Source organism: Anser cygnoides, chromosome 2, assembly GCF_040182565.1.
Source record: "Anser cygnoides isolate HZ-2024a breed goose chromosome 2, Taihu_goose_T2T_genome, whole genome shotgun sequence".
Lineage (NCBI taxonomy): Eukaryota > Metazoa > Chordata > Aves > Anseriformes > Anatidae > Anser > Anser cygnoides.
In genome coordinates, this window is record NC_089874.1 from 5,346,005 (window position 1) to 5,371,776 (window position 25,772).

General features: G+C 50.7%; 1 protein-coding gene across 1 annotated transcript in view; it reads left to right on the forward strand.

Annotated features, from left to right (window-relative positions):
* Positions 1 to 15,625: 15,625 nt before the first annotated feature.
* The window catches only part of VILL (villin like), a 34,087-nt gene continuing 23,940 nt past the window's right edge, over positions 15,626 to 25,772 (forward strand). The window contains exon 1 of the mRNA XM_013182519.3: positions 15,626 to 16,073. The gene's annotated coding sequence lies outside the window, so the exon portion shown is untranslated. The remainder of the gene's footprint in view (positions 16,074 to 25,772) is intronic.

Here is a 25,772-nt window from a genome sequence, read left to right on the forward strand (position 1 = left end):
TGGAAAATAAATGATCTGTGGGTAATGTATCGGTTTGGACAGGTTGGCAAGCTCAAACCTGAAAAGCTTCCAGGCGTGTTTTGTTGGAAACCTTCGAGTGCTATGTCGGAGGGAGCAAGTTGCATTTCCAAAGCACGGGAAACACACCAACGTCTTGGATTTGCTTTGCCTCTGTACAATAGGTCTGCGTTGCAATTCCACACCAACGATGCAAACAGATTTGGTGATCAGTTAAACCAGCAGAAAAACGAATGTTTGAGGGGATGGCTCAAAGCCGGCCGTACCCCCGGACCTCGGAGGATGCTGTGCTGCAGCCATACCTCCTGCGCTCCTCCCCGCGACCACCACTTCATCCCACGAGCCTCTCTTACCTTAGTGCTGCACCACCTTCCTTCGGGATGTTGATCGCATGGAAGTCCTGGCCAGAGGAGCAAAACTCGGCTGCCTTAGCAGTTGCTTCAGGCTGACTCCAGCTGAGCCCAGGCTGCTGCTGCTCAAAGGCTCGGGGAGGATTCGTCGCTGAGCCGGGAGCATTTGGCATCCCCCCGACAGCCACCGCGCTCCTGGCTCCTGAGGGCTGAGTGTTCCGTCCTTACAAACACGATGGGCACCACCTAGGAATTTGCAGCCCTTCAATACCAGTTCCGCACAAGTCTGAGGGTAGTTTCGGGGGTTGCTGGCTTGGCATTGGGCTGGGCTCTTTGTCAGGTTTTTATGAGCTTTTGTGATGAAAACCAAATTTTTTCCTGGTGTAACTTTGTGATTTTTTTTTCATGCTTTGATTGTTTGCTAATAAACAATCTGTTATTTTTTTCATCCTCTCCATGTCTGATCATGCATGTAGCCAAAGCCCCTCTCCTCCCCGTGCCAGTCTCCTGGGGGAAAATACGGGGAAAAAAAAAAACCACAAAGACTTCAGAGAACCAGGGCAGAAAATTCTTGTTCCATTCCTGCCCAGGTCTTTTGGTTTGCTGGGCTCTAGGCGAGATCAAAGCCTTGACTGGTGGGCATCGGGCTTCTCCAGCTAGGTTCGGATCCGGGTCTTTCCTTGTTAACCTGCTGAGATTTGAATAAAACAAGCTTGTGGCTTCCAAAGTCGCCCAAAGCTATGGCTAAGCTGGAGCTGAGAGAGGAGCAAGATGCTGGGAGGGTGGGGACAAAAAGAAGCTGGTGATCCCCAACTAACCCGGTCCCAGGTTAACCAGTGACCTCCAGCCTGCCGCCAAGGGGTGTTTGTGCCCAAAGCAAAGCAGGGGGAGCTGTACTCGGGGGGAAGGTTCGAGGCAGCGGTGTGGAGGCAGCAGCTAGCAGGCTAACCCGTGGGAATACTGACCAAGCTCTGACGTATTTTCGTGCATCGTTCAGTAAAAGTTCTTAGATTCTTTTTCCCCCTAATCCTTACCTAACAACCTGGTTACTACACGCCATACCACGAGAGGCAGCAAACCACAGGTGCAAGTAAAATTGAAGTGGTTTTTACACACCTAATACGTAAAGGTGTAAAACCTGCTCTCTTGGGCCATGCTGCTCCTTCGCGAGCAAACGCATTTATGCGATGAAGGGAGGAGGGTTTGTGTTGGGAACTGAGGCCATTTCTGGCTGAGCTGGGCCACTATTTGTGTAAGATTTGGGCTAAGATAGAGCTTGGGTGGGTTCTTGCCTTGGCTCTGTACCCCTTAGTCTTCCCTCTAATATTTTATCTTAATAGTGAGGCTTTTGGAGGCTCACTGCCTGCACATTTAACCCAATGGAGCCTCGATCTCCTCTGAGTGCTCTACAGGCATCATAGTAATTCAGCTAAGGCAGATTTCAATGAATCATCATTCACCAGTCCTGAATAGGTCTTGAAATACTAATTGAAAGAGTGGGGGCAAATATTTGGGTGGGATGACGATGGTTGCGATTCAAAAACCTTTGGGACATCGCTCGAAGACAGAAAGGCTGGGAGATGGCGAGGCCGGGGGCGGGCAATGGGATCGCTCGGCTTTTGTACACGTCTGTGCTCAAAGTCTTGGGGAAATGGGGAAAAACACGAAGCTCTGAAGGCTTTGGCCATGCAGGGCTTGGGCGCACCACGAGATGGTGCAGCTGTGCAGCAATGGCTTTTAAAGGCGCCGTAAAGGGAGCTTAAAAGACATTATCTCAAATGAAAACATCACCACGGCTTCGGTGTCTTAATCTGCCAGCGTTGTACTCCGTGTGGGAAATGTCTTCCTTCAATTAAAATCTCTCTCGGTACTTCAGAGGTAATTTCTTCGTTTGTTTAATGAACGCTGAGTTTCCCTTGCAAAAGGAACTGGGGTCTCCCCAGCTGAATACAGCACAGAAAGTATTCATGTTAATTTTAGTTACGGGGTTTTTTTTCTTCCACAGAAATGCAGAATCCTGTCATCAGCACATGAAAAATAAGGAAATTAGTATCTCCCCAATAGAGTTTAAAATGTTTTTACACCTTTCCTAGTGTGGTAAATATACTTCTGCTCCAAAATCTTCACTGCTAACCTTCCTGTTTGGTTTGTTTCTTTGCTTAAAATTGTCTGGGATTTGGCCGAAGTACATACTAAAATCCATGGACAAATGTTAAATCTCCAGGAGGGAGATTAAAAAAAAAAAAAATAGAAATAAACAGAATTGGATGCCAAGCTGGCAGGTGGGAGCAAGGCAGTGTTCCCTGCGCCTCTTCCGCATCCCCGCCTGCGCGCGGAGCTGAGCCGGGGGGGTTGGAGCCGAGCCAGAGCTGCAGCATCCGCTGCAGGGTTATGGGGCAGGGTTATGGGGCTGGGGCGTCCATCTGTCCTGGAGGGGGATCTGTCCAGCCCGGGGAGCAGCCCCAGCTCAGCCTGGGGGCTGCTGGCTTCTGGTTCAGTTGTTCTCTCTCTTCTGCCCCTTCTTTTAGAGGAATGAATGTCTCCCTGAGTGTTGCTTAGTTTATTTCCTTTCCACGATATCTAGATGGGAAGTTATCCCTCACTGCCCGTGCATAGCACGGGAGATTAAAGCTGAGAAATAATAGCTATCGGCATACCGGGAACTCCACATGGGACTCGAACTGCACATCTCCTGCCTGCCTTCCAGCTAATCCGTAGCCCAGCTCTGCTCAGAGCTTCTGTCCTGGGTTCTTCCCCTGGCCAGGCAGCAGCCTTTGCATTGCAACAGCATCTGCTGTGGTGCTGAACAGCAAATTCCTCCTCCTCGGCCAGCAGGAAGGCGTCTCGCCCTAATCCATCTTCCAACGAAGATAACATCCCGGCAGAGGGAGCGCGAGCAGGCGTTGGGTGCTGGACGTTAGCTCGGGGAGCTGAGCTGGGTGCTGCCAGGGGATGGGACTTGAGCTGCCCTCGCCAAGGGCGAAAAGGGTGGTTTGGGGGGATTTATGTGAGCACTGCAGGTTTTCCTGTGTTCCTGTGGAGAGGGGGAGGCTGCCCCTGAAAGCCAAGCTGGCTAGCAGACAGGCGTTCTCCTTCCTCCAAAATGGATCGTCCGCGAGCACGTTCCCCCCAGGAGGAGAATTAAGGTGAAACTCAATTAACGTAATCCAAGCAATATGGAGAATTTCAATTAAAAGGAGTGGGATTCCTGCAGGAGGTGTCTGCCAGCCTGCGCCACGAGTGACCTGTGCCAGGGAAAGGCTCCGGCTCCAGCCGATGGCCTGGTGTTAAACTGGGCTCTGATCTCCCCGAAATCCTGCTGCTCTGTGAATTATTCCACTTCCTCGGGTGTGCTGTTGGGCACGGCCCTTTCTCACCTCGACTCTGATATAAAGGAATGAAATGATCTGAGGGATTCCATTTCTGAGGGCAAACCGTTCAACAAATAAAGCATTTCCGTACACCTGCTGCGAAGGCTGCGGCCTGCTCGCCCGTGGTTCCGCGTCGCCGTGGCACCTTCTGGCCAGCCCTGCCGGGGGGTCAGCCACAGGCAGCAAACACAGCCGGGCTTGTTGACTTCTTTAGATTCGAGAAAATAAAATCCATCATTTAACTTCTTCTTCTTAACCGTGCTGTCGGCCCTGATGCTCTCTTGCTGTGTTTTTAAAGCAGCGAATTTGATGTGCTCCCTGGCAGGCCGGGATGCCCAGGCACCAGTCTTGTGTGCTCTCACCCGCTTTTAGGAATTTGGGGAATGGGGGTTTCATGGATGTTTGCTTCAGTGTTTCCGGCCTGGAGAGGGTTGGAAAGCAAAGTGACTAATTTGTCAAAGTACCAGGTTCCCTCCTCTGATAACTTTTTCAGCCTTACAGCAGGTGTCCCTTGAGAACTACTGCATGATATTATGGTGTTAGTGAAGCAGAAATCGGATCATTACGAACCTCTGTAATTAAGGAGAACGGCTGGTCACCCACCAGCGAGATGATAAATGTGCAGAAGTGCTCCAGCAAATGGAGTGGGTCAGGATCGGGTGAGACTTGACCCCAAGGGAGATGAAACACAGGCTAGTTGCCAAGCTGCAAATCTGAGTAGTTTCTACATCTCCCTGCCCTCAGAGCAGAAGAAAATCGTCACCATTTAATGTCCCTCAGCTGCATTATACGAAACACAGCAGTAGAAGGGCAAGTGCTCCATTGAAGGGCAGCATATACCCATTTTACAGATGGGAAGGGGCGGTGTAGGTGGAAGAGGGCTCTGGATCCCACTCCACAGCTCAAAGCACCGTCCCCTCCAGAGCCTTCTGAGCCCAGAGCTCTCCAGCATGGCTTCAGTAATTCGCTCCTGCCAATCTTCCTTAGATGGTAACACAACCAGCTGCAGTTCCCCAAACTCAGTTTCCAGTCAGAAGTGCCCAATAACTGTTCCTCGCCTCTCCCTTTGCCCCAGGCGCCTGGCCATGTGTTAGGAACTAAGCTCCCAGCTCTGTAGGTCTGACCTTATAACATGTCCAGGTCCGTATGGACGGGCAGCCCAAACCACCTAAGCCTGGCTTGCTCCTGGACATTTCCTACTCCCCAGGATGCCGGAGGTTTTGCTCCAGAAGAATAAATCCTGTTGGGTATGGAGCTGCTGAGAGGTGCACGCTGCCGTGCTGCGTCCTTCCACCGCTGCACCCCATGCTCTGGAGAGCTGCTTCTGTAGCAGTGGCAGTCAGAGCTGGGGAAAGTGCCCTCTGCTGCTTTATTTTAAAATGCCAGCCTTTTCTCAACAACAAACTGCAAACTTGCCATGTCCTACAAACTTTCTGGTCACCCCTCTTGTTTTATGACCAGTTATAGAGCAATGAAATCATGTCAAATCCTGTAATAGCATCTTCAAAGTTCAAAGCAGTTCTGTGATTATTTCCTGTTTTATTATTATTATTATTATTATTTTCCTGTAAATGAGCCTAATTAATTTTACCTTCTAACAATCTCAAGATACAAAGGCTGTTAGAAATAAGCTGCACTTCTGCAATGAAAGAAACTCAAGTATAGGAAAACCAGGGCTACTACAATGCCAGTGAGCTCTGCTTGCCCTCCTGCGGATCCATTATACCTTTCACCTGGCTTCCACCAATACCCAATGGAAAGGGGTGGGCAGATGATGTTTAATAGTCCCAATCCAAGCCTAGAAATTGTGTGACGGCATAGCTCTGGTTTCCTAAAGACCCGTTCGGAGCTCATCCTGATGGCAGCACCTGAAAAACGCGCCGTGGCAGGGCAGGAGGAGACAATGTCCCCACCGGGCTGGTGCAGGCAAAAGGCAAAGCCAAGCTTCCAGGTCCCTGAACTGCCCTCAAGTCCACAGCAGAAGCAGCTGCTTCAAAGGATTTCATAGAATCACCGAATGGTTTGGGGTGGAAGGGACCTCAAAGCCCACCTAATCACAACCCTGTGCCATGGGCAGGGACCCCTCCCACCAGCCCAGGCTACCCAAAGCCCCCAGCAAAGCCCCATCCAACACAAAGCTCGCTGTTTGAGCAGGAAAACATGCACCGTAGGGAACAGCAACAGCAGATGCTTTTTTTTTTCTGGGAAAATAAGGTCTTGGGAGAGGTCTCCCTCATGGCCAAAACATCCTGTATTGTTGAGTCAGTGCTGCCCCTGTTCCTTGCTCCTGGTGCCATTCCACCTGGTACCCAGAGGTACCAACAATGGCCTCATTTCTCCTTCAGCTCCCCCCCTCCCCACTCCAAGTGCTTTGCTTCTCAGGAGATTTGAGCAGAAATCGCTTTAGTCCCGCCTGAAGCCCCATGGAAAGAACTAAGCCCTCCTGTCCCGAAGCCACTGCTTTGGTTGGCTTTGCAGAGCTTTCAGGAGATCATTTCCTAATACTGCTGCCCCCGGGGAGGACTCTTCCCTGTGCTGTTGTGGTTGCTGTCTTTAGTGAACTGAAATATTGGGCTAGAGGAAGAGAAAATGGGACTATTTAAAACATTGCTGTTATTTTAGGTAAACTGCATGCAGAATGAAATGGCTGCTGAGGGACGGTGGATACAGTCATACCCGTACCAGTACTTAGAGGGGGCTGCAGGAGAGCTGGGGAGGGACTCTTGGTCAGGGGTGTAGGGATAGGACATGGGGTAATGGCTTTAAAATGAAGGAGGGTATGTTTAGATTAGATATTAGGAGGAAATCCTTCACTAGATTGGTGAGGCCCTGTCCCGGGCTGCCCAGAGGAGCTGTGGCTGCCCCATCCCTGGCAGTGCCCAAGGCCAGGCTGGATGGGGCTGGGGGCAGCCTGGGCTGGTGGGAGGGGTCCCTGCCCATGGCAGGGGGCTGGGATTAGGTGGGCTTTGAGGTTCCTCCCAGCCCAAACCATTCTCTAATTCTAGGACTGAGTGGGCAGACCGTGTTTGCCTCTCCTGCAGGAGAGGTCCAAACAAACAAGCATACGGCAGGACACCAGGAGGCTGCGCCACAGGGCGCTGCGCTGCAGGAGAGCAGGGAGATGCAGCAGATGACAAAGCTCAGATCACTTACACGATGCTTCTGAAGAAAAAATAACCTCAAGTTTAAAAAAACAAGCCACTGCCAAAAAAAAAAAAAAAAAGTCTCATTCTAGGAATATATTCAGAGGGAAAGTTATGTAAAATCTGGGAAACCGTTGCTGCTGTGCTGCTCAATGCCAGAGAGATTTGGACAGAAGCTGTGTTCGGTGCCAGAGTGCCTTAAGGCAGAAAATACCGATAAAGTGGACGGGCAGAGCCACAGATTGTGAAGAGCCTAACCCACAGGAAAGCAGCACACAGAGCGTTTCTTCTCAAAGAGAGAAATTGACAGGATTAATGCTTGGTTTTTAGCAGAACGTCCATCAGATTTCTGTCATCTCTAGAAAACAGCATCATTTTCAACCAAAAAAATAATAATTCAGCAACATATTAGCACTACCGTATAGCTACAGCCTGTACATGGATTAAGTGGGGACATCACTTATCTGGACCAGAAGAACATTTCACCAGCACGATGCTTCTTCCCCTGGACCGCCCCATGCAGACACCTTGTGTCTCTGTAGGTACATGTCTGCAGGTGGCATTTTGTGGCATGAAGGCATCTGGACCAACCTTCAAAAGCAAGGATTATAAAAGCCTTCTGCTCTCAGCGCCCCCAGGATGCTGACCTGCTGCCGCTTTGCTTTCCAAAAGTGTTTTAGAGGCGTCTTTGGGACAGGTAATCCAGCTAGGAAAGCTGGTTAGGAGAGGAGAAAGGGGATGTAAGGAAATAGCTTCACGCCTGCGTCATCGGAGATTTGAAAAGTTCTGGAATTTGGCTGAGAGCTGGGGTGTGGGTTTTCATTGAATACTCGACAGTTTCTGGGTAGTGCAGAAAATGTTCCTGAGAGATCCTGAATTTGTCACTAGTTCATGCGACAAGCAACCCTGTACCAGCAGGCTGCTCCTCTCTCTGCATTTTTACGTACAACATGTGGTTCTCTTAGGACGGCAGGAAACTTCTTCCTTCTGGATTCATCCACCAAGCCAGGAATGCCCTGGAGGTATCGTTTGTGCTCCTCTCCCCCAGATGCCCCCTGGAGCTGGATTTGTGCACAGAAGTAATGTGGTCTGCAGAAGTCCCCCACAGCATGTCTTCCAGCAAAAGGAGCCCATCCCGATCCTCAGTGGCGAGAGAAAACCTCCTAAAAGCAAAGGTCAGTACAGGAGATGAAGGATATCCTCTTCTACTCCTCCTCCTCCCTCTTTGTGAATGCTTCTGATTCCAGGCGAGGCAAAACCCATGCAGAAATGGGCAGAAACCGCATGTTTGAGTGCACGGTGATGCAATCATGCACACTGATATTTCCCTGGCATCTTTATCGTCTGTCCCCGAGCAGGTTTGGCTAGAAGTGGAATGGCATTGCTCATTTGCACAAGGATTCCCCGAGCATGACCTCTCCCTCGTAGTAGAAATCCCACAAGGAAGTAACGTGGGTTTCTTGCCTGGTGTTTAAACTGGTGACTAGAACTGCCCAGGAAAATGCTTGCAGCTCACAGGTGTCGGTAGTCTGACCCCGTAAGGATGCGCGGTGTCGATGTTCTCCCTGACTAACAGCCAAAGCACTCCAGAAGATTTGGGTGTACCAGACTCGGGGCGCGTTTTTTTTTCCTGAAAATGGGAGGGTTTGGGGGAGCACCACCAGCTCCTCTCATGCAGAGCTTGGTGGCAGCTGGGGGAGGCCATTGCTTGTTGGACCCAAACTTGCAACCAGATTTTAGGTCCGAACAACACGGCCGTGATGTACGGCACCATGGGTTGTACGGAGGACACAGGAGACCTGGGCTTCATCTCTGGCTTTGACTTTCTGAAGATCTTTAGTGACAAAGAGATTTAACTCTCTAGGCCATGATGTTGCCTAAAACACAGCTGCAGGAGTTCTGCCATCATTGAAGCAATCAGAATAGCACAAACCAAGTTGTTTCCCTCAAATAGTTTTCATGCCCTTCATCTCCCATTTTCAGGGGGTGAAGCAGAAAACCTCTGTGGGTTCTGCTCCACCCCACCCCACATGTAATGTCGCACTTGTGCTCCTTGGGCTGATCTGCAAGAGGCAGGTGGAGCTGATGCTGGGAAGTCCCCAGACCACGCAGAGGTGTGCACAGCACACTCGTGCCCAGCAACACCGGAGCTCCTTCCAGCAGCACGACACGTCCAGCGTCAGTTCACTGCATGTAATGAGGCAAGCGAGCACCCTTTGGGGACCATGAAGGACAGGGAGGGGTGACATTTAGCGGGGTGACAATTCCTCAGCCCTGAGGGTGATTCATTTTTCTTGCTCCTTCCTGGTTGGCATACAGAGGGCTGCATTCCTGCAAACAATAGCTCGGCCAGCCTCGGCTACCTGCCGTACCCACAGTCCTGTGGTCACGGTCCTGCTGCTGCCTGCAGGTCCTGGGGATCAGGACCTCTGCACCTCCTAGGGTTTGAAACTCATCGGCTGTGACACTGGTTTCGTGGGGGTGACTGCCATGTGGGCAGAAGGACAGGGCTTCGGGATTTCTGCCCCCACCTTCCCCCTTAGCAGAGGGTGCCTGTGCAGTCACACCAGCAGCCAGGTCGCTGAAACGATGGGGATTAAAAATTAAGCTTGCGAGGGAGGGTGGGGTGATTTTGTGGGCACTCAGGTATAGTCACCAATGCGAGAAATCGGGTTTCCCACAGTAGATAAAACCACTGGTCTGCCTGAATGCTAAAAATAGGTAAATAGTGAGGGTGAGAGCTCCGGCAGCCTTTGCCACCAGGGCTCGTCTCTTGCATGGTGGGGCGAGCTGCTGGGGACCCACACTGACTTTCTGCTTCTCGCACAGGCTTCCCGTGTAATTGTGGCCAAAAAGGCATAAATAACCTCCTTTTCTGCATCCTACTTGTTCATGGTGCAATTCCCATGCCAGGACAGTCCCCAGGATCTCTGGGGATGTGAGCACCATGAGGTGAGCAAGTTACTTCTTTGCCACCAAAGGCTGCCGTGGTCACACAGCCATTAACTGGTGCTGGCATGGCCGTGCCTTCCCTGCGTGTGCAGTCCTTGCTGTGAAATGTCTGCTTTCTGCTGGATTCAGCTGGCGCTGGAAACTGCAGAGGCTTTGCTCGATGACCCTGACCAAAGCGTGCTGGAATTTGCTGGGTTTCATACGGTTTTCATTAGGGCTGAGAGAGAGCCCCTGAGGTTTTGTGAAATTCCTGAGCTATCCGTACGGCAATGTGCAGGGCTGGCCCGTTTGTAGGGATGTTTGGTTTTACTGATCCTCCCTGCTCTCTGTCTTCCTCCCCTCCTTCTCTTCCTCTTCAAGGTAGGCTCTGCTCTACCTAGGGGAACGTCTGCTCCGTGCTACAGCTGAGGACTGAAGACAAAGTGGTGACAGGACACTTAGGAGGAGGTTCGTCTTCGTGACCAAGTCAACAGGCTGGTGCTTGGGTGATTTGGGCTTATTTATGCCTCTATTACTCAGTTCTGTGTATTACTCAGTACATTAATACTGATCAGGAGACCTTATCCATCTCCCAGCTGATGATCCCTGCTACCGATTGAAGACTGACGTGAGAGAGGTAAACACAGGGCCAGGCTCCCACAATCACTTACCCTGGGATTATCAGTTTAGGTGTCTGTGCTTGCTCTGTAAAGGGCTGAATCAGAATCTGAGATCTCTAAAGGAAGTTGGTAATTTAATAAGGGTTATTAACAGCTGACAGCCCCGAACCTCAGCTCAGCTGGTTGCAGTTTATGTAAAACCAAGGAAAACACTCAGGGAAAGGAATGCAACAGCTCGGTTCTCCTGCACATCGTTCCCCCAGGGTTAGACTCTGTGTAGATCACCGCATTGCCTTGAAGCTCATCCCTTTAAAATCTCCATCTCTTTACTTAAAGGGCCAAGTCCTGCTGAGCCTTCATTGACACTGAGTACTTCCCCACAGCCTTTTGGCTTTCTGGAGAAACAGAGACATTTTCTGAAGCAGTAGAAAATGGAAGCACAAACCTCATTCATCCTAGCAGGCATCCAGCCAATAACCTGAAGAACATCAGATGCCCAAACTCCGGACCAGCATTAGGGGTAGGGTCTGACGGTGACATGGGGTGAGGGGTCTGGGGGACTCGTGTTCTTCTGGAAGCCTCCCCAGATGAAGCGAAGGCCTGAAAATGGCTGGATCTGCACGGGGGCCCCACTGCCGCATTCCTCCTCTCCGTTCCCTCTGGAAGGCAGCCAGGGCCGCTGTTTGCCCGTGCCACGCCGCACGGCCCCACCTGGGCCATCCTGTTTTCTCAGCACACCTGTTAGTTCTTGGCACGAGCGAGCACGTGGAGAAGGGAGCAGAGGAACGCGTGACCCCCGTGCCCCCAGGTAGGGCCAGCAAAACTGATTGACCTCCCGAAGGTGAGGAGCTACTCCCTGAGGATTTTCCTCCACGTCCTCCCAAATATAATTTTGGAAAACAAAATCCAATGCAGCATAGCACCCTGCAAAGCTTTCGGTAGTGGTCAGTGCTCACACAGCAAGGCCAAGGGAGGGCTGACATTGTATGACCATGTCCTTCAACTTCGCTGTAGTGAATGCAGGTATCATCGCTGAGGCATTTCTCCTTATTAGCAGAGACTTAGAGTTGTGCCTCCCACCTCCAAGGATGGGCTGTAGATATTTTAGGGTGTAGAAGAGGGGTTCGAGGCTGAGCAGAAGCCCTGGCAGACCTTGCTGTGGTGCTACAAGGTGACACCGTCTCTGGCCCTCTCTTCTTTTGTTTTGCAAGGGGGACTTTCCCTCATAATCCTGAGGAAATATGATCCTCATATCCACAGTTCTCATCCTGTCACAGCTGGCTTAAAATGGGGTTTGCACCAAGGTTGCCAAACAATAAATTGGAGCAACCAGTACAGGTTTTGCTGTGCCAGAGGTACTGCTGCTGTCTCAGCCTGCTGCAAGCTGTGGGCTCCGGGAAGGCGAACCGGCTCTCCAGAGCTCCCACCAAGATATTCCTGCCTGAAATCAGCATTTAACCTTGAGTCCTTGGCTTTCCAAGGCCTCTCCTTCCTTCTGTGTTGAGAGGAGAGAGTTTGGCCCGTCCTGCCCCTGCCACTGCAGGAGCCGACGTGTGCAGGGCTCCATTGCCCAAGAGCCGAGGTGGAAGGGCTCGTCCGAGGGATGGAGGCATCTCCGTGAGCCTAGAGCTGCCTGCCGAGGCGAGGAGGACTCACTGCCGCCGAAGGCCACTTTGTTCTGGCTGGTGCAAGACAGCCCTGCACAGGAACACTCCTCACCCAGTGCCCGGGCACCTTCCCCAGTTCCGAGACGTTTCCATTTGCTGCAGTTAACCATTAACCAGAACACCACTGCTCGGCACAGGCAGCTCTGTGCTGCCGTGTCAGCTGGTTCTGGCAGAGCTTTACCCTGAGAAATACTTTCCATTCCGAGCCCTGACCTCCACTGGTCCAAACCCACCGGGCCAAAGACTAAAGCTGCGTTCCCCTTCCCCCATGGCCAAGTGCCTCCCTGCAGCCAGCCTCCCCTTGCAGGCAGCAGGGCCAAATCCTGAGGCTGGTGCTCAGTCCCTCCCAGCTGCCCTCCAGCCCTGTCTTGCTCATGGCTTGGATGCTGAGGCTGGCTCTTTACCTTCTTCTGGGTGCCTCTGATGCATCAGCAAGTTATAAGCCCCCACAAGTGAGTTCCTTGCATGTATTGTGGTCAAAATACCTTTATATGCATTGCTTTTGCATCTTTTTCCCATACCCAGGAGCACAACAGACCACAGGAACAGTAAATTACAGCCCAGTCCTCCTCTATCAGACCTGCAGGCAGGTCTGCAAGAGGCATGATGTGTGATTACATTTGGACACAGCGATTTTGCAGGGCAGAGAAGTGCCTGAGTGAGGAACGTGTAGTAAAATGTCACATTTTGGGTCAAGGAAAGCTCTCCTGCAGCATTCTCAGAAATCCATGCAGTGCCTGGCTGCTACCAGTCGTATAACCCCGTATAAGTAGCAATGGGTCCCTGCACTGCTCTCTTGTATGGGTTTTTGTCTCCTTCCCTCACTTCTCCAAAGCACGAGGCCCCTGCCGTGTTATCTCACCCGCGGGGTTTGGCCTTTCCCTCTTCCTCCCGGAGCTCTGTACCCGAAAGTGGGGTGGAAATACCTTTGCAATGTGTCATTTGACAAATACGTCTTTGGCAGAGCCTGTTTCCCCGTGCACAATGTTAACCTTGTCCACAGGCAATTGGGGTGGCCAAGGGTGAGGCAGATGGGGGCCACTACATTGCCAAACCTTGACTGTGTGCTTCAACAGAGTCTTCCTCCCAGTACCCTCTGATTTCCCCAAGCACATCCCTATGACAATGTCTTCAGTGTCTTAGGCTTGCACTGGGACACCGAAAACAGCCTCATCTGCCAGTCGTACATATGTAAAATATCCTTTAACCGCAAGGTCTTTGAGCTCTGGGAATACCAGGTCAAGGCTCAGGATGAGACTAGGATTGCATCAGGTCACGCATGTGTGAAACGTAGCTGGGACGGGAACAGCTCAGATTATGTATGGTTACAAAAGTCAGGCTGTTCTGTTTTCCACCAGTACCAAGCTAAACTGCTTGGAAATAATGTTTTCTGCTCCGTAACCCCATGGCACGACCAAAATTAGCAGGAAGCAAAAGTGCCTACAGCTCAGCACTGAATGAGCCCATATTTTACGACGAACATTTCCTTTTCCCTCAGCACCGACTGTTCTAAACTGCTGTACGTATATTTCTACAGATTTGGGCTCCTTAGCAGCTCACCAGGATTATTTACTATTTTTTTCACTACAAAAGTTGAAAGGAGTAGGGACAAGCAGCTCAAACATAATTTGTGCAGGAGCCAAATGTGCCTTACAGCCGAAGTGGTAGGTATAGGAATGACCTGCTTCATGCCAGAGCCCCAGTTCGTGCAGCTGCAGCCCTGGAAATGGGTTGGTTTACATCAGCATCTATCAGCACTGAGTAGGACCCAGACATGCAGACACTATTAATTAAACCCATGGTGCTGGTGATAATGACTTCATGCAGCTAAAGGGGAACTGATGATGGAGTTTGGTGCCGATCCTCTGATGCCCCAAGGTGTCCTTCCCCAGATCCTACCATCTCCCACCAAACCCAGGTGTGTGACCCTCAAAGCTGGTGAGGGCTTGGTGCTGACTCCTAAGGCAAAGGCAGGCCCTGCTGGAGGTCCCCATCTCCTGTGGGCTGGAGGAAGACCCAAAACATCATCCCTCTGCTCCCTGTAACATGAATTACTCAGCATGAACTTTTCAGAAATGAAAAGAATCAAAAAAGCAAGGTGAAGGCTGTTATGGGTTTTGTGAGCTGTAACCTGCTGACATCAAGGGACAAAATGTTCACTGATAGTTTGGCATCTTCAGCCGTGAAACCATGAGCTTTCTGAAAGGTTCCTCTCAAATATGGGCACACACAGGGCGAATGAGCAAGTTCAGCCTGCACCCTGATCTGCAGCCATCGTGATTAGTGGCCCGCTGGTCTGTACCCAACATCACGAATACTTTGGGCACTCTTCCTGTTAGAGGTTCCTCAGCTCTGAGGTGGGTCAGTGGACAATATCTGTGGAAACTGTGTTTGTTTAATCCAGCATATCCATTTTAAGTTTATGTGGGTTATTCTAAGAAATTAAGAAAATGGCAAAAGAAGCTTCTTATTTAGTTCCTAGTCCAAAGGGGCTGTGGTGTCTCCATCCTTGGAGATATTTCAAGCCCAACTCTACACCGTCTTGGGCATGGTCCTCTCTGGTATCTCTCTGCTGCACATTTGATCTTCTTTCTTATACTGAATGCCTGGTGACCTTTTCCCTCTGCTGCAAAAGGCGGAGCAGGGCTGGTATTCTCGTTTCATAGGGGAGCACAGGAGATGGATGGGATTGATGTTCCGAGGCTCATTTCCCATGGGCATCAGTGGAAGCCTGGCCTCTGAATTTCTCTGAAGGTCTAGGTCCGAGCAACCTACCCCAAAGCATGCAGCAAATCAGTTGAAAAGCAGAGGTGTACATGCAGGGCAAATGTTCTCTCGGTGCTGGGTAGTCCTAACTCTGTGGACACCCAAGGTGTCCTGGCCCCCAAAGGCAAAGCCACCTGGTGACAACAGGTTAAAGAGTGTTGCCTCATCCAGGGTTCCCACTACCAGCCACGAGCAGCACCATGCAGACGCCAGGCAGGAGCGGTTGGGACAGAAAGGAGATGGCCCTTTCAGAGGGGCTAACTTCATATTACAGCCACCCTCTTGCAGATGCTTTTTTCTTAACGATGATCCACCATATCAAAACATGTGTCCACACGTGTGTTCCCAAGCGCATCACAAGGGTGAAACCCACCCCATTTCTGATATATCACTTCTGTCAGGGAGGTAGGCACACAGCCCATCTGAGTTATCTCACGCCACGTCTGAACCACCAGCTACAGGCTTTCCCCTCAAAGGGGAGAGCTTTCTGCTGCGGGAGGCGGCCACAGCAAACACCGCCAGCTTCGCAGGGATTTTCTGGTTTATCATTATTTTCTCCTGGGAGGGCAGCCTGGCTGCACGCTCCGGTGCTCCGTCACATGCCCGTTTCAGCCTTTAATCCTGACGGCAAACCTCACCCCCAGGGCTGCACATGCACCACGGGAGATCGTGCAGGTTTTCTGCCCACAGCACCTCTCCCTCAGACTATTTTGGCAGCTGGCTGCTGAAATCTGGGACAGTCAGAGCCAGGAACGGGAGCTGGGACACCGGGGCCCAAGCGTTGATGCGGCACTGAGCAGCACCGCGCCTGGCTTTGCGCAGCTCAGCCAGAGTAAAGAGGAGGAAAACCAACTCCTGCCCTTTAAATCTGGACAAAACAGGTTTCTAATTAAAGCAGCCCTTAATCATTAGCGCTGGATGAGTGCGGCGGTGGTGGATATTTAATGCAAACAGCGAGTTGGTTGAAACCCTCTCATACTGGCTCCGTCTTTGTCCCTCAGTGCGCGGGGGAATGGGTGTGATCCGCCAGTAGGAGTGTCTGCAGCTAAGTAGGGGATTGAATTACCGAGCACTGCCGTTCCCTAGCTGACAAGGTAGCAGAACAGCAAACAAAAAGTGCCTTGAAACTAGCTCACCAAAGAGGAGAGAAAGTGCTGGGTGTGCGGAGAAGGGAGACCTGCGAGGACACCACCGTGCGCATTGCAAGGTAAGCGGCTTTTCTGCACCCCTCCTGCTTTCAGTGGGAAGGCCAGAAGGGTTTCGTGACCACTCTTGCTGGGTGGGAGAGTAAGAAATAAAAAAGAAAAAGGGAAAAAGTATTTCATAAAATAAAAAAAGCTCTCCTGGTGGAAGCCTGGGTCTCTACTAAAAGCAATGAGCCCCCCAGATTTGCACCATGCCTGGTGCTGCCGCTGCGACTGGGTAGGCAGCGAGTATCGGCCGTGGTTTGGAGGACACATGCTTCTCGTTGAGCTCTCTGCACAGAAAGGCTGTGATTTCACCCAAAAAGCAATTAACGGCATTTGGCTTTAACCCGGTTTGTTTCACTTCTTGCTGCCATGGGGACTTGCCCGAAGCCTGTGTGATGTGGTTACGAGTCCGAGCAGCGAAAAAAACTTGCTGGACATCCTGACCCATGGGTCTTGCTGTAGTCTAATGGATAAATCTGCTAATGGCTGAATGCCGGGCTGTTTGCTCTACCAGTACAGATTGTTTTCTCTTCTTGTTCATTTGAGATGCAGATTGCACTGAGATAAAACTGAGTAGTAATGGAGTTGAGCTGCAGGCTTACTTGCCAGTATTTTTCTTAGGCGTGTCTATTAAGAGCATAAATATTTAACAGAAAGGAGAACCGATATGAATTAGCATCCGTGGGAGGTTTGCGTTTGTTCAAGGCTGTCCTAGCACAGGTGTAAACAAATATTACAACAGCTGAGGCAAACTGGCCCCACCAGGGTAGCACTTAGTTGGTGAATCATCCAGGTGCTCTTTACACGCCGTGGCTAAATGGGTAGATTAAAGCTTGCAAAGTGGAGATTAGACAATCAGAGGGCATCAGCCTTCTGTGTCGGTGGGGCTTTACCATTCCCTGCCTGTTTCCTCGCATTCCTCCTGGCAGGTAGGCCAGTCCTTCTCCTCCTCCAGCTCCCTTCCCACCGGCGGCAGTGTAGGTCTTGTGCCGTGATTTCCTAGGCAGGACTTTGTGGCAACAGTTGTCAAGGTCTCCCAGCTGGGAGCAAAGGTTTCCTACCATGGCTACAAGCAGTGTCACCCTGGTCTCCTTCCTTCCCCTGTGTCCTGAGGTTCCTGGTTAGGTTGAGACAATGAATCTCTGCTCTTGACTGGCCAAGGATGCTAAAGATGCTCACGGTCTCTCTTGGTCTTTCCCACTGACCTGCACGTGTTTTTCTCGACTTGAAGCTTGGTGTTTGTTACCTTTTCTGCCCTGGAGCTCCCAGGGAGGTATGGGATCCGTGGCATGTGAAGGAGATGCACCATGAGCTCTGTGACTCCAGGCTGGGTCCGTGCTGGGCACAGCCTGTTGGACGAGAAAGTTTTGATAAAGCTAAATATAACACAGCCTGCTTTGATGCCAAGCTCTGAAATGCCCTGTGCGATGAAGAGGAGCATGGGACACGGTGAAGGCCTTTGTGCTACCTGCCCCACCCCTGGAGAAGAAGTGTATCACAATTAGCCCTCGTCAAGGGCCCTCGTTACTCTCAAGGAACGGGCTCCTTGCAGCCTCCTGACTCTTGCTCAGTGACCAGCACAAATCCATGGGTTGGGCTTTCTGTGTCTGTCCTAAAAGCTGCTCAGCTATGTGTGACGTGTCCACCTGTGCAAGGAAGGGCTTTCATGTGGACATCCCACACCCAAAATATCTCAGCTCTGTCTCTCTTTTATTACCACATATTCTTCAGCTTCTCTTGACCCCTCAGACAAACACACCTTATACATGCTCCTAAGGCCCATTAACACCTCTCATCTATCCTTTCCCTTTCCACATAAAACAGCCCTGGAAATGGTTTCTCCTGGGTGATTATTCATTTCCATTGATGGTTTTGGCTGCAAAAGGAATGCAGAAAAGGGTGAATGTTGTCCCTAAGTCTTTGGCATCCTTCAGTCCGAAGAGTCCTCTTATATGTAATGATTTTTAGTACAGGGTACTGTGCATCTGCTCCAGTTGCCTTGATTTCCAAGGACCTTTGCTTGAAACAGAAATCCTACCATTCATTATCTTTTATCTGAGCCTACTCATGCTTATCTGAGGCAGCGCTGGGCAGACTAAAACTTGTCCTCACTTTACATCCACGTCAAAGGCATGAGGCACGGGGGATGCAAAATTACACGGTTTTGCTCCATCCTGGGCATTTCCTGTGGAATGGGCTATTCAGAGCAGCCAGCCTCTCCTACCTAAAAATGTCCTTTTGCCATGCCCTGGAATGAAAGAATACGTTTCTGGGTAGCCCTTTATTTAAAACTGCTCTTAGAAAAACAGCCGAACAGAATAGGAAACGGGCGGCACTAGAAGTCGTGTTCTCTTTTGGATGATTGAGGCCGTCGAGATACCCACCTTCTCTTTGGGAGGCTGCCAGAGCCCGAATTACTGTCCTTTGCTGCTGCCTAGGAAGTAGCTCTCTGGGCCTGAGCAAATCCCACCCATCCCATCTTTCAGAGGCCTGATTTCCCTCTCAGCACCCAGACAAACCTCCCATTGGCAGCTCTGGTTGCAAAACCAGGTCCCGGATGAATGACTCTTTCTAAAGCTCTTTGCAGCATTTGCAGGGATGTTTTATTCATTCGGCTTTATGCAGTTGCCGTGCTGCTCTCTCAAAGCTGGCCTTCATTTCTAGCAAGACGGGGGTGCAGAGTCTCCTCGCGCTTGCGTGCTGAGGACCTGTGTGGGATGGATTTCCCTTGTCATGCCAGACGAGTGCCAGACACACTCTGAACTCCCCTCCAGTTTCAGAGAAGCTTACAAGATAACGCCAGTGTGGGTGCTGCTGGGGTTCCCTTGAGAGAAGAGCCCGTGAAGGTCTGGCTCTGTTTCAAGTCATTGAAGCTTGTATAAGGGAACTCGCACCTTGGCTCAGCACCCTGTCCTAGTCAAGGAAGGGTGGGTTGGGTTCTCCAGCTCATCTGAGAGAAGCCAGGCCAGCAGCCCTGCTCCATCACCAGCAAACAAAAGTCCTGATAGCAAGGGCTTATTCGACTGCACTACTTAAACGCTGCTCCAGGGAAACCCACTCTTATCTTGTATGCATGTATGTGTGCGCACATGTGCACGGGCACTCTCACAATAGCTAAAAAAAATTGTTGCATGCAGTAGGCAAAAACTTTAACTCCTAGACTTGGCTTTTGAAGAGGATGGCATAGGTGGGCTCGGTTGGGTTTCACTGGGGTTTGTTTGTGGTGTTAGGCTCAGTTCTCGCTGACATACCTGGGTCAGGGCCTTCAGACCTGGGAAATGAGGCAGGGTCTTTGGGCATGGAGGATGGGGCTGAGCTCCCACGCTCTGCAAGAGGTGAGGTACAGCGTGGGACACTGGGCTCTCCACCCAGGGGCTTCCCTTTTAAGTTGAGTCCCTCCTGACCGAGGTTCACCAGACCTGCCCTAGACCCAAAGTCAGGAGGAGGGGAACCACCCAGGGAGAGTCCTCAGACTTGAGCACCTAAAACTGAAATATCCAAGCGGGTACAGACGAATCTCATCCTTTCCTGGCCTTTCTCCAAGCTCTTTTAACCCTACACAGTGGCCTTTATTCGGTGTCAGCTGGGAAAATGCCTTCTTTTGGGGGTCTCTTCTCAGCTGTCCTTACAGGCAGCTGCATGCATCTTACAGTTCCTGCATGCGTCTGAGCTCCGGTGCTCCCTGGGGCTCAAGAAGCTCTTGTACACATGACCAAACACACGTCCTCCTCCCTGATGTCTCAGCTCGTGTTTTACTTACCTGCGGTCATTAGGTTTAACAACACTGTTAAAATGCTGATGTGGGAGAGGATCATACCTTTTTTTTTTCCTGGAGGCGGTGAGGAACGAGAAGTTTCTGACAATGCTGCTAACCGAACCGCTTCTCTGGGAACCAGGAAGAGGAATTAAAATGGCCTCAGCTTTGTTTTCCTTCTGCGTGCATCTCTTTGCCCTCGCTGTGGCATGGAGCCCTGCCTTCGGACGCAGGGCTGGTCCCGAGCCAGCGATCGCTCCCTTTCACCAGGGCAGGAAGAGCTGAAAGAAAGGAGAGATTTGTTCGTAATGAATTGGCAGGCTTCTTGCTTGCCTTTCCCAGGGGATGGCTCTGTACCGTTACCGACTCAATAACCTCACGACGAGGAGCCAGGGGTGGAATGGATACCTCTGGAGCAGGCGTGGGTCCAGCTGCATTTTATTATTTGAAAATAATGCACCTGGCACCGCACCAGGGGCAGCGCTGCTGCAAGGCACTTGTGTACAGCTTCCAGAAGCTACTTGTGCTTGTGCCACTGCTCTTTCTCACAGCCAGATCCTCGGGGAGAGGTGGGTTTGCACTGAACGAGTTCGGTGCAGGTCGCTGGGACTGATCTCAGGGGGCAGTGGCTGCAGCACAGACTCTGCTGCTGCTTCAGAAAGCTTTGGGTCGAACAGAGCTGCCCTCTCCCCGGAGAGCTGCTGGTGAGCCTGCTGCTTCCACAGACAGCCTGGAGAAGAAGGACTTCATGGGACAGCACTCGGTCAAGAGCAGCAGGGGTAGGACACCAAGGCAAGCGCCGCCAGCCTCTATGTTTAGCCAATTTGCTCTCCTTTTTCGTGTCAGTCTCTGCTGAGCACCTGTCTCTCCGCTCAGTATGATGAGTGTGGAAACTCCATCTGTGTGACCCGGGGGCTGTGTCTGGTGTCAGGATTTCTACTGAATTGCCAGTACGTTGCTGTTATGTTGCAGAGAAGTTTGCGGAGACAGCGCATCTCTACCCTTCCCAGGGAAAATAGACGTTAACATTTTAGCAGGAGGATTCTGAAATAGCAGCAGTTTGGGAAAATCTGCTCCTACAAATCAGTTTCCTAAGACCATCTGCTTGAAGATCAGGCTGCTGGAAAGCTACCAGCAGTCAGATGAATAGGGAGAACAAAGGAGGTCATAAAGGGAGGTGTGGAGAGATGAGCAAGGCTTTCTGGATGGAGCAATGTGTTAAGCTAGAATTTATGGCAGGTGGAAATGAGGCAGCTGCAGAGACTAGTCAAAGTCAGAGCAGATAAACTGTGGTTTGCTGGCCCTCCTAAGTGAGATGTCCTCCAAGGAATCTGAAGAGGCAGATGAGGTACAGATTGAGGGCTGCAGCAGCTGGGAAGGTGGTTATTTCCCAGTAAAGCATTACTTCTGCTCCTTCCTTTTAAGCAATTGTAAGTTTGGAGAATTAGTGCAAAGCCCATCTGCCTGTGACTTAGGAGGGGCTGAAAGGTGAAGGTTCACAGCATCAGTGGGTTTCTGGGAAAGACTGTGTAAGCTAGAAAGCAAGGCAGAAACATCAGAAATGGACAGGAGGTGAAAGCACGGGTTACAGAGAGAGATGCTGAGCCAAAGGTCTGCATCTTGGTAGTGCCCTGGGACAGTGGTTGGAGATCAGGTAAATTCCCAGGGTTCAAGAGAGACAGTAGCTGGGTCCTGGGGGAGGGTGGTCATCTTTTGTCAGCCAGAGCAAACTGCTTTTTGCTCATTCAGCCCCTGAGAAGTGACTTGGTTGGGTGGATCCAGGTTTGTGCATCTTTTACAGAGAATATAAAGGGAATATAAACCTATCCTGGGGTATAGAGCACTTCCAGTTTGAGGGACTATCACAAGCATAAAATCATCCCAGTTTTCTCCTCTTCATCCCAGGCCCTTAAGTTTTCCCTCACATTAACTCTGAACAGACTTTAGCATCTCAGTCCTCAGCACCCCAGCCCTTGCCCTGTGAGCAAAGAAAAGATGGAAGAAGGTGGAAACATGCCCACTGAACTCAGGGAAGGTTCCTTCTTAGCTCTAGAGCCAGTGACCCTGAGAAGGTGAGCAAGAAGTTTCTTCTTAATCCTAGCTCATTGTGCCCAACACACCATCTCAAATTTGGATCCATCTTCCTTCAGACTGACAAAGCCATCCAACCCCTTTTGTAAGCCACCTGGATGATTTGCTAGCAAGGATAAGGAATCTTTTTGGACCCGAGGGGGTGGCTGGGTGAAGCCCTGAAGCATGAGGACCGATCCATGCTATCACCTCGTTGCCCAGCTGACAGGAGGGGCAGCACCTGTGGGGGCCTCCTGCTCCCAGGCTGTGAGGATCCGAGCCCAGAGAGCACACCCTGGCCATTTAGCCGTCTCATTTCAAAGACATTAAGTAAAGCCAAGCCTGCCAGCTTCCCTAATAAGCTGTTCCAATGTTTAATTGCCCACCGTGATCAGAAATAGCATCTTATTTCAAGGCTTCTTTTACGTAATTTTAGCTGCCAGGCAACAGCTCTTTCCAAGAGGGATGAAGTGCTCTCCGTGGTCAGCGTCTGTGCAGAGCCCTCTCCTTGGCACGCTGGCCACACTGAGCTCCTGAACCTGGACCTCGAGGGGTCTAGAGAAGGAGGGTGCTCTGAAATGTGCTCTTTTCTTCTTTTGCCACCCTCCAAAGCACATATCCCATCCTCTGCCTCGTCACCACGTCCCTGCACGTCCAGCATGGGTGATGAGATTCAGCCTCTCTGACTGCAGCCCTCCTGTGTCTGTGCGAGAGGATCGGAGCTGTCACCAGCACACCCATATGCCTGTGGATATTATACCTTGTGGGCACTCTCACTTATGTGAATTTTGCCTTCCTGCTGAAAAATTGGAGGAGGATATTACACGAGTGCCCATGTGATGGCATCAAAGGGAAGACAAGCCCCACGGCCGAGCCTCCCACCGGTCATTTCCATGTGAGATGGAAAACCACTTTTTCTCCTCCTGCAACAGTAAAATAGGTAGCTCAGCACTGAATTTCATTCCTCGGGGCAAAACAAGAGTAAACTGCTGCCCCCTGTGCAAACAAAAATCGGCACCTCCTTCGGCCCAGACACCCAGCTATAGTGGAGACAACGTAAGCAATTGGACAGCCCTACTTTACCTCATCTAATGCCAGTCCAAGTGTTCCCAATAATTAGGCCTTTCAGCCTGGAGCCACAGCTGCTTCCTATTTTCCCGAAGCTGTACAGAGCATTAGTCATCTCACTGGGGTTTTTTTATTGCCGTGACTGCAGCCGAGTAAGCGCACCGCCAAAATCCAGACAAGCCAAATCAGGATTAATTCAGAACGTACTCCGGGAGCTTGAAATCACCTCCTGTCCCCCTTCTGAGCCCCTGTTCTCCCTCCCCACCCATACAGCTCCAGTCTGCCTGAAGAAATGTCCTCCTCCTAAGTCTGCTTTCTCAACAAGTACCAGGTTGCCCAAAACCAAGCAGTGATTGTTGGCACTTCCACCCCAAATGTTATATATTAACCAATCTTGGGAATGACCTTGACACTTAATTAGTCATCTAGTCCTTCTTGAAGGCAAAGCTCTTCCCCACTGGTTATAGAGGGGATGGGGATCAGTTACCAAGCAGGAGCATTGCTCTGATTTTGGCAGGACGTGAAGAAGAGCAAGTGTGAAGGAGACCCATCTACCCTTGCCCGCCAGCTTTGTAACTTAACATGCCGCCTCCAATTGGTTTCCAGGTCCCCTGCCCTCGCCCAGCAGAAACATTTGCTCTTTCCAGTTTCATTTATAACATCTTAGCCAAGCAGCGATGACCCAGCAGAGCAGCCCTGAGCCAACATTTGTCTTTGCCGTGCAGTGACCTCTGATCCTTCCTCTCAGCCTGCACCTAAGGTGTGAGCTTGTCTCCTTTTTCTGAGGCTGCAAGAATCTGTGGAAATGGTGAAAATAGGGTAGCTGGCCCTGGAGGTGGAAATTGGATAGCTGCATGCTACTAATCCACATCACAGAGCTACAGCTGCTTTAGTGCCTCTCTTTCCCCTTCACAGGTAAAGCTGTGTCTGTGCAAATAGCAAATAGCAAAAAGCAAATACCCTCCATAACAAGCTTTTTTTTTTTTCGGTGAATTCCTGCCCCAGAGGCAGTTCGCTTCACATTTCACCTAGTGCTGGGCAGAACCATTTTGAATGAGAGAGGAACTGACCTGGACATCGCTGTTCAAAACCCGCAGTGAGCCCAAGCCTTGTAAAGTTTCATTTTTTCTTTTTTAAATTAGAAAAGTTTCTGCCCTTCCTGCTTTCAGCACAGATGAGAAGTTTTCACCCCATTAATACTGGATTTTGTGTCTGGGCAGGAGCTGAATTATGGGACCGTCTGATTAAAAACCCACATTAAATCTTTATTGAGATGAGCTGTCTGATTATAGAAGTCATATTCCTACTATTTCTAACTTGGCCACCAGCCGGAAGAAGCTGGAAAGTCCAAAGAAACAGCTGACCTTGTCTGCTTCACACTTCAACCATTAAATGACTCAGGAGGAGGGGAGGGACAGCATTTCCCAGAAAAATGGGACCAGAGCTACGATGCAGGTGCCCAAAAGAGGAGCCCCAGGAGCAGAGGAGATGGAAGATCCCCATTTTGAGTCAAAGACGGACTTCAGTAAAACATTGCTGGCTTCTGGAGGGTTTTGTCCAACGCAGTTGTCTGTGCTCAGAGGATTCTCAGGATCCTCTGGGTTAACTTTTTGGATGGGAGAGGACGGGATGCTGGGAGAAGCAGGGCGCCAGCTGTGTTTCACAGCCGGCCAGCTGCTGTTTTCCTGTTGTTAGGAGGCGAGCAGGACGCCTGCTGCCTTCCACAGGGAGAAACATCAGATTTACTAAAAGATTTCAGCCCCCGAATGCTCCCTGACATACAAACCTCCGTACTGGCTTTACTTTCAATTGTTTTGGTGCTAGACTGGACGGAAAAACACACAAACAAATGGAAAAGATAGCTAAAGAAAGGCGGCTTCGCTTGTTTTTTTCTTCGATAGAGGCTTTTTGAATGCTATTCTGAAATGAAAGGATGGTCTTTTGGTTAAAGAGCTGATCTGGGACCTTGCTTCTGGCCTTAGCTGCTGGCAGCCACAGACTCCACAGTAGGTGAGTCAGGAGTGAGTTCCCAAAAGTGTCTAGCTCCAACTTAGACGCTGACATATCTTCCTGGATCTGGCTTTCACTATATGTGGGTCTCAATTACCTTTCTGGGAATCCAGATGAAAAATGGCTTTTTTCTTCTTGCTGTTTGTCCTCTTGCCTGGAAGCTATTTGGGAGGAGCTGAAAGGGAGCTGAGGGTTGCTGAATGCACTCCTGGTAGATGCATGAGGCCACGTGGACTCAATCTTCTACAATCCTTCAGATACATCCATGTCCAAGGAGTGAGCATTGCTGACTCCTGCTCGGTTAGCAGAGAGGTGCTGGGGCTGTGCTCACACCTCTCTGGGAGGTAGCCGCTTCCCTCCACTGCCTGGGCACGGAGCCAGGCTCTGGCAGCTCCGGGCTGTGGTAAATCTGGATGGACCAACCTTCAAACAGCAATTTTTGTCCTCTTAATGAAGTGAAAACTCTTCAGGAGGAGGATCGTGGCTTCTAATGACTTACCGATGACAAGTGCAGCGTATCTCCCCGTGCTTTTGTAACGCAGGCAATAAACACGCCTTCCGGCATGAGCTCATCCATCTTTGTTCTTTTGTTCCTCGGAAGAAGCTTCTTTTGTGGCTTTGTGTGGTGGCTTCTTTTATTTTTCACCTTTTTGTGGCTCAGGTATTGTGCCAGGTTCATGCAGAAATGTCACCGTTCCTTCCTGTAGGCAGTTTCCTGCAGCAGAACAGAGGAGCCCGGGGAGGCCGCGGCCTACAGTCAGTGCCGCCATGTCACCCAGAAGCGGAAAAGAAAATGCAGTCAATCAAGTTGTGT